At 37.5% G+C, this 16,257-nt stretch overlaps 1 pseudogene; it reads left to right on the top strand.

Annotated features, from left to right (window-relative positions):
- The window catches only part of LOC140983876 (regulator of nonsense transcripts 1 homolog), a 58,624-nt pseudogene extending 43,655 nt beyond the window's left edge, over positions 1 to 14,969 (top strand).
- The last annotated feature ends 1,288 nt before the right edge of the window (positions 14,970 to 16,257 follow it).

Below are 16,257 nucleotides of genomic sequence, written 5' to 3'. Positions count from 1 at the left end.
AGGTAAGCGGTGAATCCCCGACTACAATGCATCGACTCCTATATGTTTCGACAGAACACCCAACCTTGCCACCTGATGACCCCTTGAGAGTCGGTAAACAAGTCAAATTGTAATTCTAGCACATAGAGTCTCAATGTTGTCCCGGGTCATAAGGACTAATGGTGTACAACCATAAACTAGGACTTTTCCACTCGATAAGTGAGAACCACTTGGAAAGTCCTTTATGGAGGGTTGTTCAGTGCACTCTACAAGGAGCACCTATCTGCATGCTCGGACATCACAATGTCCCCTACCAATGAAACATGGTACTCACATCGCAGATACTAGTCTCGAACTCGAGCGGCCTATATCCTTCTTAGTGGCGGCTGAATGGACTAGGAACCGTTTAGAATATACAGTATTACAAATATGAGTTTCATGATACTCATCATATGAGCATCTCATATTCTTTCTGCTATTTGTATATTCAAGGGCTTTATCTATGCAACTAGCATGGGTATACAGATAGAGAAGTGCCAAAATAATAATTTCAAATATTGTTAAAATAAATACTGTTCATACATAGAGTTTAAACATGAACCCTCGGCCAACACTTGGCTCGACGGGCTCCTACTCTAACAGTTTTAGGCGGCTGAATCGACTAGGAACGAATTTAGAATATGCAGTGTTTACAAATGAGTTTCAACATCGAATTACGATTCATTTGTATTAAAGCATAATCAAGGACTTTATCTATGCTGCTTGCATGGGTATACAGATAAAGTATAACGAAACTATTAAAAAGTAAATTATATTAAAATGAAGATTGTTTATTACACTTGAGTCAATAAATTCCCCAGCCAACAGTTGGCTTACGAGGCATCTACTCTAACAGATACACACTTCTTCATGAACAAGGCCATGATGAGCCTTGTGTCAGAGATCAATATATGGTCTCAAACAGGCGTCAAGGAGTTGGAACCTCAGATTTGATAACACTATCAAAGAGTTTGGTGTTGCTAAGAATCCTGAGGAACCATGCGTGTACAAGAAAGTTAGTGGGAGTGCAGTGTCATTCCTAGTACTTTATGTTAATGGCATCCTACTCATTGGGAATGATGTTAGATTGCTGCAATCAACTAAAGTATGGTTAGCAAGTAAATTCTCTATAAAAGACGTGTGAAGCATCCTATGTATTGAGAATACAAATCTATAGAGATGAATCAAAGAGGATGTTAGGACTCACCCGAGCCACTTATATCGATACCATTCTGAAGTGATTCTCTATAGAAGAGTCCAAGAGAGGATACTTACCAATATGTCATGGTGTTACTCTATCTAAGGCTATGTGTCCTAAAGTTGATGAAGAGATAGAGATGATGACACGTATTCCATATGCGTCAGCCATTGGTAGTATCATGTATGGTATGATATTGACAAGTCCTGATGTTACTTACGCTTCTGAGTGTTACAAGCAGATATCAGGCGAACTCTGGTCCAATGCATTGGAAGGCCGTGAAAGATATTCTTAAGTACTCAAAAAGGACTAAGAACTTGTTCATGGTCTATGGGGGCGGAGAATTGAAATTGGAAGGCTACACTGATTCTAGCTTCCAAAGTGACGTAGATGATTCGAAATCGACCTCTGGCTTTGTATTCATGCTTAATGGTGCGGCTATCTCTTGGAAAAGTTCCAAGCAAGACACCGTTTCGGATTCCAGCACTGAAGTTGAGTACATTGCTGCATCTATTGCAGCCAAAGAGGTAGTTTGGATGAGGAATTTTGTCCAAGAGTTGGGCGTTATTCTTAATGGAGTTGATCTAGTCCCGGTGTACTACGACAACACTGGTGCCATTGCGCAAGCAAAGGAACCAATGTCTCATCAATGATCCAAAAATGTACTGAGGAAGTTCCACATCATCCGGGAGATTGTGGAAAGAGGAGATATATCAATCGAAAAAGTCCCCTCTGCAGATAATATTGCTGATCCACTTACAAAGTCCTTGCCAGGACCATTGTTTGGGAAGCATCGCAAATCAATGGGATTAAAAGTATGGGTAGTTGGCTCTAGGGTAAGTGGGAGATTGTTAAGAGTAGATGCCCTGCAAGCCAACGGTTGGCTAGGAAATTTATTAACTCAAGTGTGATAAACAATCTTTATTTTAATATAATTTAACTTTTCATGGTTTCAATTTACTTTATCTGTATACCCATGCAATCAGCATAGATAAAGTCCTTGATTATACTTTAATACAAATGAATCGTAATTCGATGTTGAAACTCATTTGTAAACACTATATAATCTAAATTCGTTCCTAGTTGATTCAGCTGCCTAAAACATGGATAAAGGTCGCTTGAGCTCGAGATTAGCATCTGTGATGTTGTGTACCGCGTTTCTTAGTAAGGGCATAGAGATGTCCAAACATGCAGATGGGTAGTCATATGATTATTATACCGAACAACCCTCCCTCGTACTTTCCAAGTGGTTATCATTCATCGAAAGGATAAGTCCGTGGTTATGATTGTACACCATTAGTCCTTATGACCCAGGACAACACGAGGCTCTATATGCTAGGGCTGTGCTTTGACTCGTTTACCGACTCAAGGAGAGTCATCAGGTGGCGAGGTTGGATATAGTTGCGACACATATAGGAGCCAGTGCATTGTAGTCGGGGATTCACCGCTCACCTACGGGTGTGGATATCCTATGTGATCTGAATTAATAATAGTGCATGGAATATCTGACCAGAGTATGAGATGTACGTTGGAGAAGGAGTTCTCCAATAGTACATGCGATGCCACAATTATATGTGTCACATAGTTATCGAATTAATATGCAACCCTCGATGAACCAATGTTTGCAGATTCGATCGGGATATATGAGATGAAGGGACCGTACTGTACGCTAATCATAATCGACTGGTTCTTGCAGGCACTATCAGTGATACCTAGGGGATCATGGGACGATGCTACTAAACGCTCTTACCATGATCCGATGGATGCAATCAGAAATGAGTTCTGACATTCTTGATCAAGGTGTTGATGAAAAGAATGGGGCTAACTAGGGTAAGCCCGAATAAAGGAAATTGTCCTGATTCACAAAGAGTTGTGAACCCACGGCTAGTTGTATCCCTGAACCATTGAGGGTAACACAAGTACTAGATTATTTTGTTTCCGTTGAGATACTAAATTCAAGGAGTTGAATTTATAGAAAACGTTGAGATAATAAATTCAATGAGTTGAATTTATAAGAAATAAGTTTGATATGATCAATCGATAAGATTATCATTAAAGTTTATAAAAGCTTATAGAAATTTTGAGAGCATGACTGCTAAAGACAGTGAAAGAAAGTACACCTGCCTTATTTAGACATTGGTGATCTCAAAATTAAAGTGTGCATCATAATAAAAAACAAGTTGAATTTACCACACCGATGATATTGGATCTTCGATCGGGATTATGATGATTTTAATGTAATGGGAGCATGAATCATGGGCTTGTAAGAGTATAAGTCTATCATGCAAATTTATTAATGTTCAAATGAGCTTTAATAGTTAATTATATTTTAATTGAGTTAAAATATAGCCCATTATAAGTTTTTATTAAATATGGTATTGATTTATGTAATATGAAAATATTCGTGATACCATAATTTAAAACTTGCACAGAAAACAAAATAATATTGATGCATAATAATCTCAATATATATGCATTAAAATTCGAGATTGTCTAATATATGGCGTGCAATTAGAATCCAAAGTTAACCTAATTAATCTAACTAATTAAGTAAATGATGGATTAGAAAATATAATAATGATTTTTTTATTATTATACATGCAATTTTCGGTGGAAACACGATATACATTGCAAATATTTTTAGAATCTTTAATTGACTTAATTAATCTAATTAATTAAGTAAAAATTGAAGATTAGAAATAATTATAAGATTTTTGAATCTTATTTACATGAAAGAGCATCCGAAAGGCTTCGTTGAATTTTGAACTTTCGGCTCTTCAAAAGTTTCGGTTGATGCTCTCGAAATCTCCTTTTCTTTTGCAAGAAAAATTCGACTTGAGTAGATTTCTTCTTCGTGTTCTATCTTTACGCAAAACATCTTCTAATTTTCTAGTGCAAATTAGAAGCGGAACAAATAATCTGGTCGTGGACCTGATTCGGGATCGAAGAACGTTCATAGGGATTTACAACAAGAGCTACGTCCGCTAATACCGGTGTAGTTGGAGCAAAGTGAATTAATTCACTAAAGGTATATTACTAAACATCCTATATTTTGATCTTAAAATCATACGAGTGCCTAAAACAAATATATTTTGATTGTCAAAATAAAATAAAAATTTTAAACTTCCGCTGCGTTTGGGCGCGTAGAAAACCGGGATCCAACAGATCGCATGAGTATAGAAGATAAAGTGAAACGAAACCATTAAAAGTTAAATTATATTAAAATAAAGATTGTTTATTACACTTGTGTCAAAAAATTCCCTAGCCAACCGTTGGCTTGCAGGACATCTACTCTAACATGTCCACCATGAGTGGCCATCCCTCTTTTCCATACCTTGTACTGTCATATTTGGTCAGTGAGCTTCCCTACTTGTTTCTTTACAGAGTTTGCTGAATCCCCTCTATTCACAACCATTTACTCACTACAATGCTCAACAGCCAAACATGCAAAGTTCACAGCAACAGCATTCATCCCAGCCAGGTCAAGCTTCCCAAAATAAAAAAATCCACTAAAACATGTCACGGGCTCGATGTATGATCGAGTGACTGTTAGAGTAGATGCCCTACAAGCCAACTGTTGGCTAGAGATTTTATTGACTCAGTTGTAATTAACAATCTTTATTTTAATATAATTCATTAGTCCATGGTTTGTTATTTCTTTATCTGTATACCCATGTCATCAAACATAGATAAAGACCTTGATTATTCTTTAATGCAAATGAATCGTAATTCGATGTTGAAACTTATTTGTAAACACTGTATGATCTAAATTCGTTCCTAGTCGATTCAGCCGCCTAAAACATGGATAAAGGTCGCTTGAGCTCGAGACTAGCATCTGTGATGTTGTGTACTGCTTTTCTTGGTATGGGCATAGAGATGTCCAAACGTGCAGATGGGTAGTCATATGATGATTATACCGAACAACCCTCCCTCGGACTTTCCAAGTGGTGATCATTCATCGAGAGGATAAGTCCGTGGTTATGATTGTACACCATTAGTCCTTACAACCCGAGACCACACTGAGGCTCTATGTGCTAGGGCTGTGCTTTGACTCGTTAACTGGCTCCAGGAGAGTCATCAGGTGGCGAGGCTGGGTACAGTTGCGAAACATATAGGAGCCAGTACATTGTAGTGGGGGGTTCACCGTTCACCTGCGGGTGTGGATAACCTATGTGATCTGATAAAATTATAGTGCATGGAATCTCTGGCCAGAGTATGAGATGTACGTTAGAGAAGGAGTTCTCGAACGGTACATGCGATGCCACTATTTATAGTTATCACATAGTTATCGAATTAATATGCAACCCTCGATGAACCAATGGTTGCAGATTCGATCGGGATATATGAGATGAAAGGACCGTAATGCACGTTAATCATAATCGACTGGTTCTTGCAGGCACTATCAGTGATACCTAGGGGATCATAAGGCGATGCTATTAGACGCTCTTACCATGATCTGATGGGTGCAATCAGAAATGAGTTCTGACATTCTTGATCAAAGTGTTGATGAAAAGAATGGGGCTAACTAGGGTAAGCCCGAATAAAGGATTATGTCCTGAATCACAAAAAGTTGTGAACCCTTGGCTAGCTGTATCCCTGAACCATTGAGGGTCACACAAGTAATAGATTGTTTGTTCCCGCTGAGAGAATAAATTCAAGAAGTTGAATTTATATTATATAGTAAATTCAAGGAGTTGAATTTATGATAATTAAATTTTGAGAGAATAAATTCAAGTAGTTGAATTTATAAAATTTGAGAATTTTATTTATTAAATTTAAATGTTGGGTTTATTAAATATTAAATTTTGGAAGTGATAAAAATTTAAGGAGTTGAATTTATAATTTAAATAATAAATTCAAATGTTGAATTTATAATTTATTTAATTTATTAAGCTCAAAAGTTGAGTTTATTAATTAATAAATTAAATAAAGTTGGTGTGTTTAATGGGTTTGTAAGAGTACAAGTTCATCATAATAAATAATTAAAGTTTTAATAGGCTTTGATTAAATGAATTAAACTAGTTGGACTAGCCCAATTAATTAAATCAAGTCCATTAATGTTAATTATGTCATTAGGCTATTATTTAATTATAAATAACACATGTTAATTAAAACCCTAGCCTACCACAACACTTTTCTTTCGAGACTTTCAATTTCAAAAGGAAAAATTGGCCACTACCTTTTTGAAGGAAAATTTGAGCCATCTCTTAATCAATTTCTCTCCTACGCAAAACTTCTTCCATATTTTCTAGTGCAAATTGGAAGAGGAATAAACCATCCAGTCGTGGACTTGATAGGAGGATTTCATCGAAGAAAGTTCGTAGGGAATCAACAAGAGCTAATCCGTTTATACTGGATCAGTTGGAGTCCAGTGATTTAATTCACAAAGGTATAATTTTTAAACATCCTATGCATGTTTAATTCCTGAAAACCATACGAGTGTCCAAAAGAATTATTTTGTTTTCAAAATAAAATAAAAAATTTAAACTTCCGCTGCGTTTGGGTACGTAGAAAACAGAGATCCAACAGTGGTATCAGAGCCAAGGTTTTTTCTAAATCGTATGGTTTTGATATTGAATAATTTATTTCTAACCACACAAGAAAATTATCAGAAAATGGATGCACCATAAAAATTAATTTTTTTAGAAAAAAAAAATATTTTTTTAATCTGCCCGGAACTGATCCGGGCAGTCCGTGCGCGCAGGGACGCGCATGGCAGCGCGCAGCGTGCGCGGCGCCGCGCTCGCCTATGCGCGCCTGCGCGCACAGGGGTGCCGCAACTGCCCGAAACGTTCGGGCAGCGAGGGCGGCTGCCCGGGATCGTCTCGGGAAGCGTGCTGGATGATGGGCTTGAATTGTTTGGGCCTTGGGTGCAATTTTCTGATTTTTCAAATTTTTGGGCAAAATTGATATTTTTGAAAATTGATTCAATTTTTATTTTGAAAATTAATTTTAAAATTAATAATTTTCTTGTAAAATAAATAATTAGAATATGATTTTAATTATTTATAGTAAAAATGAGTTTTTACAAGAAATCAATTATTATTGATTTAATTGAAAATTAAATAAAGGTGTTTATTTAATTTATTAAATTCTTTAATAATTGTGGTGGTTAGTGATAAAATTATTAGATATGATTTATCAGTTAATTAAATTTGTTTAATTAATTGATGTTAATATTTGATATTAAATGCATGAAGGATGATCGAGTGCCTTGACCAATGTGTTAGGTGTATGTTAGGATATTTTAATGTTTTTATTCATTTTGTTAATATTTGATATTAAATGCATGAAGGATGATCGAGTGCCTTGACCAATGTGTTAGGTGTATGTTAGGATATTTTAATGTTTTTATTCATTTTGTTAATCTTTGATATTATTAAAGTGAGCCTGGTTTATGGCCTGTTACCACCCCTATGAGATGTATCCCTTATGTGCCATGGCTATTCAAATGTAATTATTAGAAATAGTGGGAGATCGAGACTGGAAGATGGTGGGCCCGATGATCAAGATGAAGACATGTAAAATATTGGAAGCTTTTGTAATAAGTTGCATTTGCATCCCTGCATTCACCTAGGTTTTGGACCTGGATCCATGTCTGGCTCACATGAATCTGATAGTGTTGGCGATCGATCACCCTTATTTATTTATTGTTGAATGTCATATTATGATATATGTGATATTTAATAGTATGCATGTATGTATATTATTAAATAATATAGTTGTATGAATCCGGCAAACATACAAACTCATGGAACGCGTTTTTAAAATTAAAATGATGAGACAATTTTAAAATTAAAATGATGAGACAATTTTAAAATTAAAATCCCTCATTTTGAATAAGATTCAAAATTTATATCAAACCGAAAAAGTAAAAATTAAAAGAGTTTAATTTTTCCTTGCCTTCCATCCACCGTGGTTGCATGTTGATCGCTACCCGCGGACAGTGTCTGGCTCATATTATTGGGGAGACCTGTACGTCGGAAAGCTGTAACTTCCACTGGACATATGATGTGAATTGAGTGGAACTCCCATGACTTCGGCTCATATTATTTGGGGAACTATGGTGACCGTCCACTATAATTCAATATTGATGGGTTGGTTTGACACGTGAAAATAAACGGCGTCATATTATTGGGTCCTTATTAAACGTGAGGCAAAACACGCAGAGGTTGCATAGGGATGCAATTGGATTCTACCTTTTAGAAATTATAATTGACTGATATTATTCGGGATTATAATTGGCTAATTGGACTCTACGTGCCTACTAAGGAAATATGATTTCCCTGTATCATCAGAGGGTGGTGGAAATGTCAAAATAGTGGGAGGGAAATTTATGAAATGNTAAGAAGCCACCTAAGGAGGCGGCTCCTGATATCAGTAGGACTGAATTAGCTAAGCTTGAGAAACATTGGGATCATGATCTCCAAGCTAAGAGCTACATGTTGGCTTCTATGTCGAATGAACTTCAGAGGAGGTTCGAGGAGGCGGTGAATGCTGCTGACATTCACCTTCATCTGAAAGAATTGTATGCTGTACAAACTCGTTCAGAGAGACATGCTACTGTTAAAGAACTCATGACTACACGCTTGCGAGAGGGGGCTTCGGTCCATGAGCATGGTGTTAGGATGATTGGGCTCATCGAGAAGTTGGTGGGACTCGACTTGGTTATGCCTAGTGAGCTCTCGACTGATATTCTATTGCTGTCTTTACCTGCCTCGTTCGATGGATTTGTGGTTAATTTTAATATGAATAAGCTTGAGGCCACCCTTGAAGAGTTGGTCAATATTCTCACTAATTATGATGCCACAATTAAAAAGGAAAAGCCTGTTTTTCTGGTGGGTTCTTCGTATGGTACGAAAAAAAGAGCCCCAAATAAAGGCAAGAAACGTTCTGCCCCTCCAAAGAAGAACAAGCCCAACAAGAAGCCATACAAGAAACCAAATCCGGGGCCTACAAAGCCTGACAAGTCAGAACAAATCTGTTTCCACTACAACAAGCCTGGACATTGGAGGCGTAATTGCGCGGAGTATCTTGCCCAGAAGCGTTCTGGCCATGGTATGTTTTATATTGAAGTTAATGTTTCTGTTAATTCCTTTTCTTGGGTATTGGATACCGGATGTGGTTCTCATCTATGCAATGATTTGGAGGTGATGGGAAGAAGCAAGAGGCTTAGAGATGGTGAGACCTTTCTGAGACTGGGAAATGGAGCAAGAGTTGCTGCCGTTGCCGCTGCCATTGGAGACGTTACTTTAATTTTGTACAATAATTTTAAGTTGTTTTTGAGAGAAGTTTTATTTGTCCCTGAATTGGTTAAAAACATTATTTCTATTTCTATACTTGATAGGGATGGTTATTCTTGTGTTTTTGCTAAAGGTGTTTGCAATTTATACAAGAATGAATGTTTGATTGGAACTGGAGAATTAACAAACGATCTCTATAACTTAAAATTAAAAGATATTCCGTTGAACAATATCAAAGCGCGTACGAAAACAACAACGAACAAAAGAAAAATAGAAGATCCAAATCCCGCACAAATATGGCACGCTAGACTAGGTCATATTTCCCAAAGAAAGATGCACAAGCTAGTGGGAGAAGGCATGTTTGACCTGTCAGACATAAATTCTCTACCAACTTGTGAGTCCTTTCTAAAAGGAAAAATGACTAAAACTCCATTCAGTGAAAACGTGGAACGTGAACATGGTCTACTGGATTTGATCCACACGGACGTTTGTGGCCCGCTAAGTGTTAGCACAAAATTTGGGCATTACTACTTCATTACCTTTACTGATGACCATTCGAGGTATGGGTACGTTTATTTGATAAAACACAAATCTGAAGCATTTGAAAAGTTCAGAGAATTCAGATCTGAAGTAGAAAATCAGCTACAAAGAAGTATTAAAGCACTTCGATCTGATCGAGGTGGAGAATACTTGAGTGCTGAATTTTTGGGTTATCTAAAAGAGAATGAGATTCTCTCACAATGAACTCCACCAGCAAAACCACAATTGAATGGTGTTTCTGAACGTCGAAATCGAACCCTGATGGACATGGTTCGATCCATGATGGGATTCACTGAATTGCCTACATCGTTTTGGGGCTTTGCGCTTGAAACTGCGGCAATGTTGTTGAATAATGTCCATACGAAAGCAGTGGATAAAACACCATATGAGATATGGATGGGAAAACCTCCCAAATATTCTTACTTGAGAATATGGGGATGTCCTGCTTACGTGAAGCAGACAGTGGGAGACAAATTGGATAGTAGATCCACTTTGTGCTACTTTGTAGGATATCCGAAGAATTCTGTTGGATATTATTTCTATCAGCCCAATGAAGCAAAAGTGTTTGTTTCAAGAAATGCCACCTTTTTGGAAAGGGAGTTTCTATTAAATACAAAAGGTAAGATGATAGAACTTGAAGAAATTCAAGATACTCCCTCAACTATAGTAGTTGAACCTAATCCTCAACAACCAGTAGTTGAAGTACAAGCTCCTAGAAGGTCTGATAGGGTTACTAGACCACCTGCAAGATATACACTTCTTCATGAACAAGGCCATGATGAGCCTTGTGTTGGATGTGATCCAATGAATTTCAAAGAAGCAATATCTAATACTGATTCAACCAAATGGCTTGAAGCCATGCAGTCTGAAATGGACTCTATGTATTCAAACCAAGTCTGGACATTAGTGGATCCACCTGAGGGAATCGTTCCCATAGGATGCAAATGGATCTACAAAAGAAAGGTTGGGGCGGATGGGAAGGTAGTGACCTTCAAAGCAAGACTGGTTGGAAAAGGTTATACTCAAAGGTAAGGAATTGACTATGAGGAAATTTTTTCACCAGTAGCTATGTTTAAGTCCATTAGAATACTACTAGCCATAGCAGCATGGTACGACTATGAGATATGGCAAATGGATGTAAAGACTGCATTTCTCAATGGAGACATCAAAGAAGAAATTTATATGTCTAAACCTGAGGGATACACATCAGTAGGAAGTGAGCATAAGGTATGCAAACTTCAGAGGTCTATATATGGTCTCAAGCAGGCATCAAGGAGTTGGAACCTCAGATTTGATAGCACAATCAAAGAGTTTGGTTTTGCTAAGAATCCCGAGATACCATATGTGTACAAGAAAGTTAGTGGGAGTGCAGTGACATTCCTTATACTTTATGTTGATGACATCCTACTCATTGGAATTGATGTAGGATTACTGCAATCAACTAAAGTATGGTTAGCAAGTAAATTCTCCATGAAAGACATGGGTGAAGCATCATATGTATTGGGAATACAGATCTATAGAGATAGATCAAAAAGGATGCTAGGACTCACCCAAGCCACTTATATCGATACCATTCTGAAGAGATTCTCTACGGAAGAGTCCAAGAGAGTATACTTACCAATGTGTCATGGTGTTACTCTATCTAAAGCTATGTGTCCTAAAACTGATGAAGAGATAGAGATGATGACACGTATTCCATATGCGTCAGCCATTGGTAGTATCATGTATGGTATGATATCAACACGTCCTGATGTTGCTTACGCCTTGAGTGTTACAAGCAGATATCAGGCGAACCCTGGTCAAATGCATTGGCAGGCCGTGAAAGATATTCTTAAGTACTTGAGAAGGACTAAGAACTTGTTCATGGTCTATGGGGGTGGAGAATTAAAATTGGAAGGCTACACTGATTCTAGCTTCCAATGTGATGTAGATGATTCGAAATCGACCTCTGGTTTTGTATTCATGCTTAATGGTGCGGCTGTCTCCTGGAAGAGTTCCAAACAAGACACCGTTGCGGATTCCACCACTGAAGCTGAGTACATTGCTGCGTCTGCTGCAACCAAGAGGCAGTTTGGATGAGGAATTTTGTCCAAGAGTTGGGTGTTATTCCTAATGGAGTTGATCCAGTCCCGGTGTACTGCGACAACACTGGTGTCGTTGCGCAAGCAAAGGAACCAAGGTCTCATCAGCCATCCAAACATGTACTGAGGAAGTTCCACATCATCCGGGAGATTGTGGGAAGATGAGATATATCAGTCGAAAGAGTCCCCTCTACAGATAACGTTGCTGATCCACTTACAAAGCCCTTGCCAAGACCATTGTTTGAGAAGCATCGCGAAGCAATGGGATTAAAGTATATGGGTATTTGGCTCTAGGGCAAGTGGGAGATTGTTAGAGTAGATGTCCTACAAGCCAACTGTTGGCTAGGGATTTTATTGACTCAGTTGTAATTAACAATATTTATTTTAATATAATTCATTAGTTCATGGATTGTATTTACTCAGTTGTATACCAATGTCATCAAACATAGATAAAGACCTTGATTATACTTTAATGCAAATGAATCGTAATTCGATGTTGAAACTCATTTGCAAACACTGTATGATCTAAATTCGTTCCTAGTCGATTCAGCCGCCTAAAACATGGATAAAGGTCGCTTGAGATCTAGACTAGCATCTGTGATATTGTGTACTGCGTTTCTTGGTATGGGCACAGAGATGTCCAAACATGCAGATGGGTAGTCATATGATGATTATACCGAACAAACCTCCCTCGGACTTTCCAAGTGATTTTCATTCATCGAGAGGATAAGTCTGTGGTTATGATTGTACACCATTAGTCCTTACAACCTGGGACAACACTGAGGCTCTATATGCTAGGGCTGTGCTTTGACTCGTTTACTGGCTCCAGGAGAGTCATCAGGTGGCGAGGTTGGGTACAGTTGCGAAACATATAGGAGCAAGTGCATTGTAGTCGGGGATTCACCGCTCACCTGCGGGTGTGGATATCTTATGTGATCTGATGAAATTATAGTGCATGGAATCTCTGGCCAGAGTATGAGATATACGTTAGAGAAGGAGTTCTCGAACGGTACATGCGATGCCACTATTTATAGTTATCACATAGTTATCGAATTAATATGCAACCCTTGATGAACCAATGGTTGCAGATTCGATCGGGATATATGAGATGAAGGGACCGTAATGTACGTTAATCATAATCGACTGGTTCTTACAGGCACTATCACTGATACCTAGGGGATCATGGGGCGATGCTACTGGACGCTCTTACCATGATCCGATGGGTGCAATCAGAAATGAGTTCTGACATTCTTGATCAAAGTGTTGATGAAAAGAATGGGGCTAACTAGGGTAAGCCCGAATAAAGGATTATGTCCTGAATCACAAAGAGTTGTGAACCAACGGCTAGCTGTATCCCTGAACCATTGAGGGTCACACAAGTACTGGATTGTTTGTTCCCGTTGAGAGAATAAATTCAAGAAGTTGAATTTATATTATATAGTAAATTCAAGGAGTTGAATTTATGATAATTAAATTTTGAGAGAATAAATTCAAGTAGTTGAATTTATAAAATTTGAGAATTTGATTTATTAAACTCAAATGTTGGGTTTATTAAATATTAAATTTTGGAAGTGATAAAAATTCAAGGAGTTGAATTTATAATTTAAATAATAAATTCAATTGTTGAATTTATAATGTATTTAATTTATTAAGCTCAAAAGTTGAGTTTATTAATTAATAAATTAAATAAGGTGGGTATGTTTAATGGGCTTGTAAGAGTACAAGTCCATCATAATAAATAATTAAAGTTTTAATAGACTTTGATTAAATTAATTAAACTAGTTGGACTAGCCCAATTAATTAAATCAAGCCCATTAATGTTAATTATGTCATTAGGCTATTATTTAATTATAAATAACACATGTTAATTAAAACCCTAGCCTACCACAACACTTTTCTTTCGAGACTTTCAATTTCAAAAGGAAAAATTGGCCACTACCTTTTTGAAGGAAAATTTGAGCCATCTCTTAATCAATTTCTCTCCTACGGAAAACTTCTTCCATATTTTCTAGTGCAAATTGGAAGAGGAATAAACCATTCAGTCGTGGACTTGATAGGAGGATTTCATCGAAGAAAGTTCGTAGGGAATCAACAAGAGCTAATCCGTTTATACTGGATCAGTTGGAGTCCAGTGATTTAATTCACAATGGTATAATTTTTAAACATCCTATGCATGTTTAATTCCTGAAAACCATACGAGTGTCCAAAAGAATTATTTTGTTTTCCAAATAAAATAAAAATTTTAAACTTCCGCTGCGTTTGGGCACGTAGAAAACAGAGATCCAACAGTTACATGTTATGTTCAGAAATCTGATTTGTGCCACCAGGGGTGTTCTCTCTCTAAAGTCGCTGTTTGAAGTTTGATAAATATATAAAGCTGGTTGATGACACAATCAACGAAGATGACTCTAAACTACTGGATTATGTAAGTTTGAAGAGGGTGGTCATTTTAGGCATGCACCACCTTCTGAGGTGGAGGATCCAATAATCACGAAATCTAAGAGAGCGATACACACGTGACACGCTGTGATGTAGTGAAGGAGGGATTGTAAAAAAGAAACAAGTTTATTGAAGTTGCGGAAAGTGGCAATATTATAGTTTACCGCATAGTTTTGTACAGCATGCGAGGACAGGTTCTTACCTGTCTGGCCCTTGCATGTGATCATGCTCGTTGGAAATGGATGATGGCAATAATACAGTGTCAACGAGTGCAATTGCTGTTGTCACTTTGCATCATCGGATTGATGTGTGATACCAATACTACTTTAAACTGGTTTGCTTTCCGGTCTATTTTTTGGTTTTCATTTGGCCAAATATGTAGTGAATTGTAATCGGTTCCGAGGCGCCGAATTACTTTGTATTTGGAACAAAAGCTTCTTTGTAATGGTATCTTTGGATGGGAATGTGTTGAGATCGTTTTGGTCCTTTCGGTATGACTAAATGCAGAATCCACAAAATTAGTCGTCTTACAAACAATGAAGTCACGATATTAGAAATTCATTTTGCTCATTTAACAAGCACTCTACGGAACAAAAATTAAATTTTTTATTTACAAATTGGAGAATATACAACGGCTATTGTTCAATAATTTATTGATTTCATTTCTTTTCATTTATGGAAATCGAACACGTGATTTTGGTTATGAAATCAATTGTAAGTTGTGTTAGAGTAATGCCCTGTAAGTCGACTGTTGGCTAGGGATTTTATTGACTCAGTTGTAATAAACAATCTTTATTTTAATATAATTTAACTTTTAATGGTTTCGTTTTACTTTATATGTATACCAATGCAAGCTGCATAGATAAAGTCCTTGATTATGCTTTAATACAAATGAATCGTAATTCGATGTTAAAACTCATTTGTAAACACTGCATATTCTAAATTAGTTCCTAGTCGATTCAGCCGCCTAAAATAGGGATAAAGGTCGCTTGAGCTCGAGACTAGCATCTGTGAGGTTGTGTACTGCGTTTCTTGGTAAGGGCATGGAGATGTCCAAACATGCAGATGGGTAGTCATATGATGATTATACCGAACAACCCTCCCTCGGACTTTCCAAGTGGTTATCATTTATCGAGAGGATAAGTCTGTGGTTATGATTGTACACCATTAGTCCTTACGACCCGGGACAGCACTGAGGCTCTATATGCTAGGGCTGTGCTTTGACTCGTTTACCGGCTCCAGGAGAGTCATCAGGTGGGAAGATTGGGTACAGTTGTGACACATATAGGAGCCAGTGCATTGTAGTCGGGGATTCACCGCTCACCTACGGGTGTGGATATCCTATGTGATCTGATGAAATAATAGTGCGTGGAATCTCTGGCCAGAGTATGAGATGTACGTTGGAGAAGGAGTTCTCCAATAGTACATGCGATGTCACTATTATATGTGTAACATAGTTATCGAATTAATATGCAACCCTCGATGAACCAATGGTTGCAGATTCGATCGTGATATATGAGATGAAGGGACCGTACTGTACGTTAATCATAATTGACTGGTTCTTGCAGGCACTATCAGTGATACCTAGGGGATCATGGGGCGATGCTACTAGACGCTCTTCCCATGATCCGATGGGTGCAATCAGAAATGAGTTCTGACATTTTTGATCAAGGTGTTGATGAAAAAAAATGGGGCTAACTAGGGTAAGCCCGAATAAGAATAAATGTTATTCTGAATC

Source organism: Primulina huaijiensis, chromosome 9 (assembly GCF_012295235.1).
Source record: "Primulina huaijiensis isolate GDHJ02 chromosome 9, ASM1229523v2, whole genome shotgun sequence".
NCBI classification, from domain to species: Eukaryota; Viridiplantae; Streptophyta; class Magnoliopsida; order Lamiales; family Gesneriaceae; genus Primulina; species Primulina huaijiensis.
The sequence above is the reverse complement of the archived record's forward strand: the minus strand, read 5'-3'. Positions and strand labels throughout refer to the sequence as shown.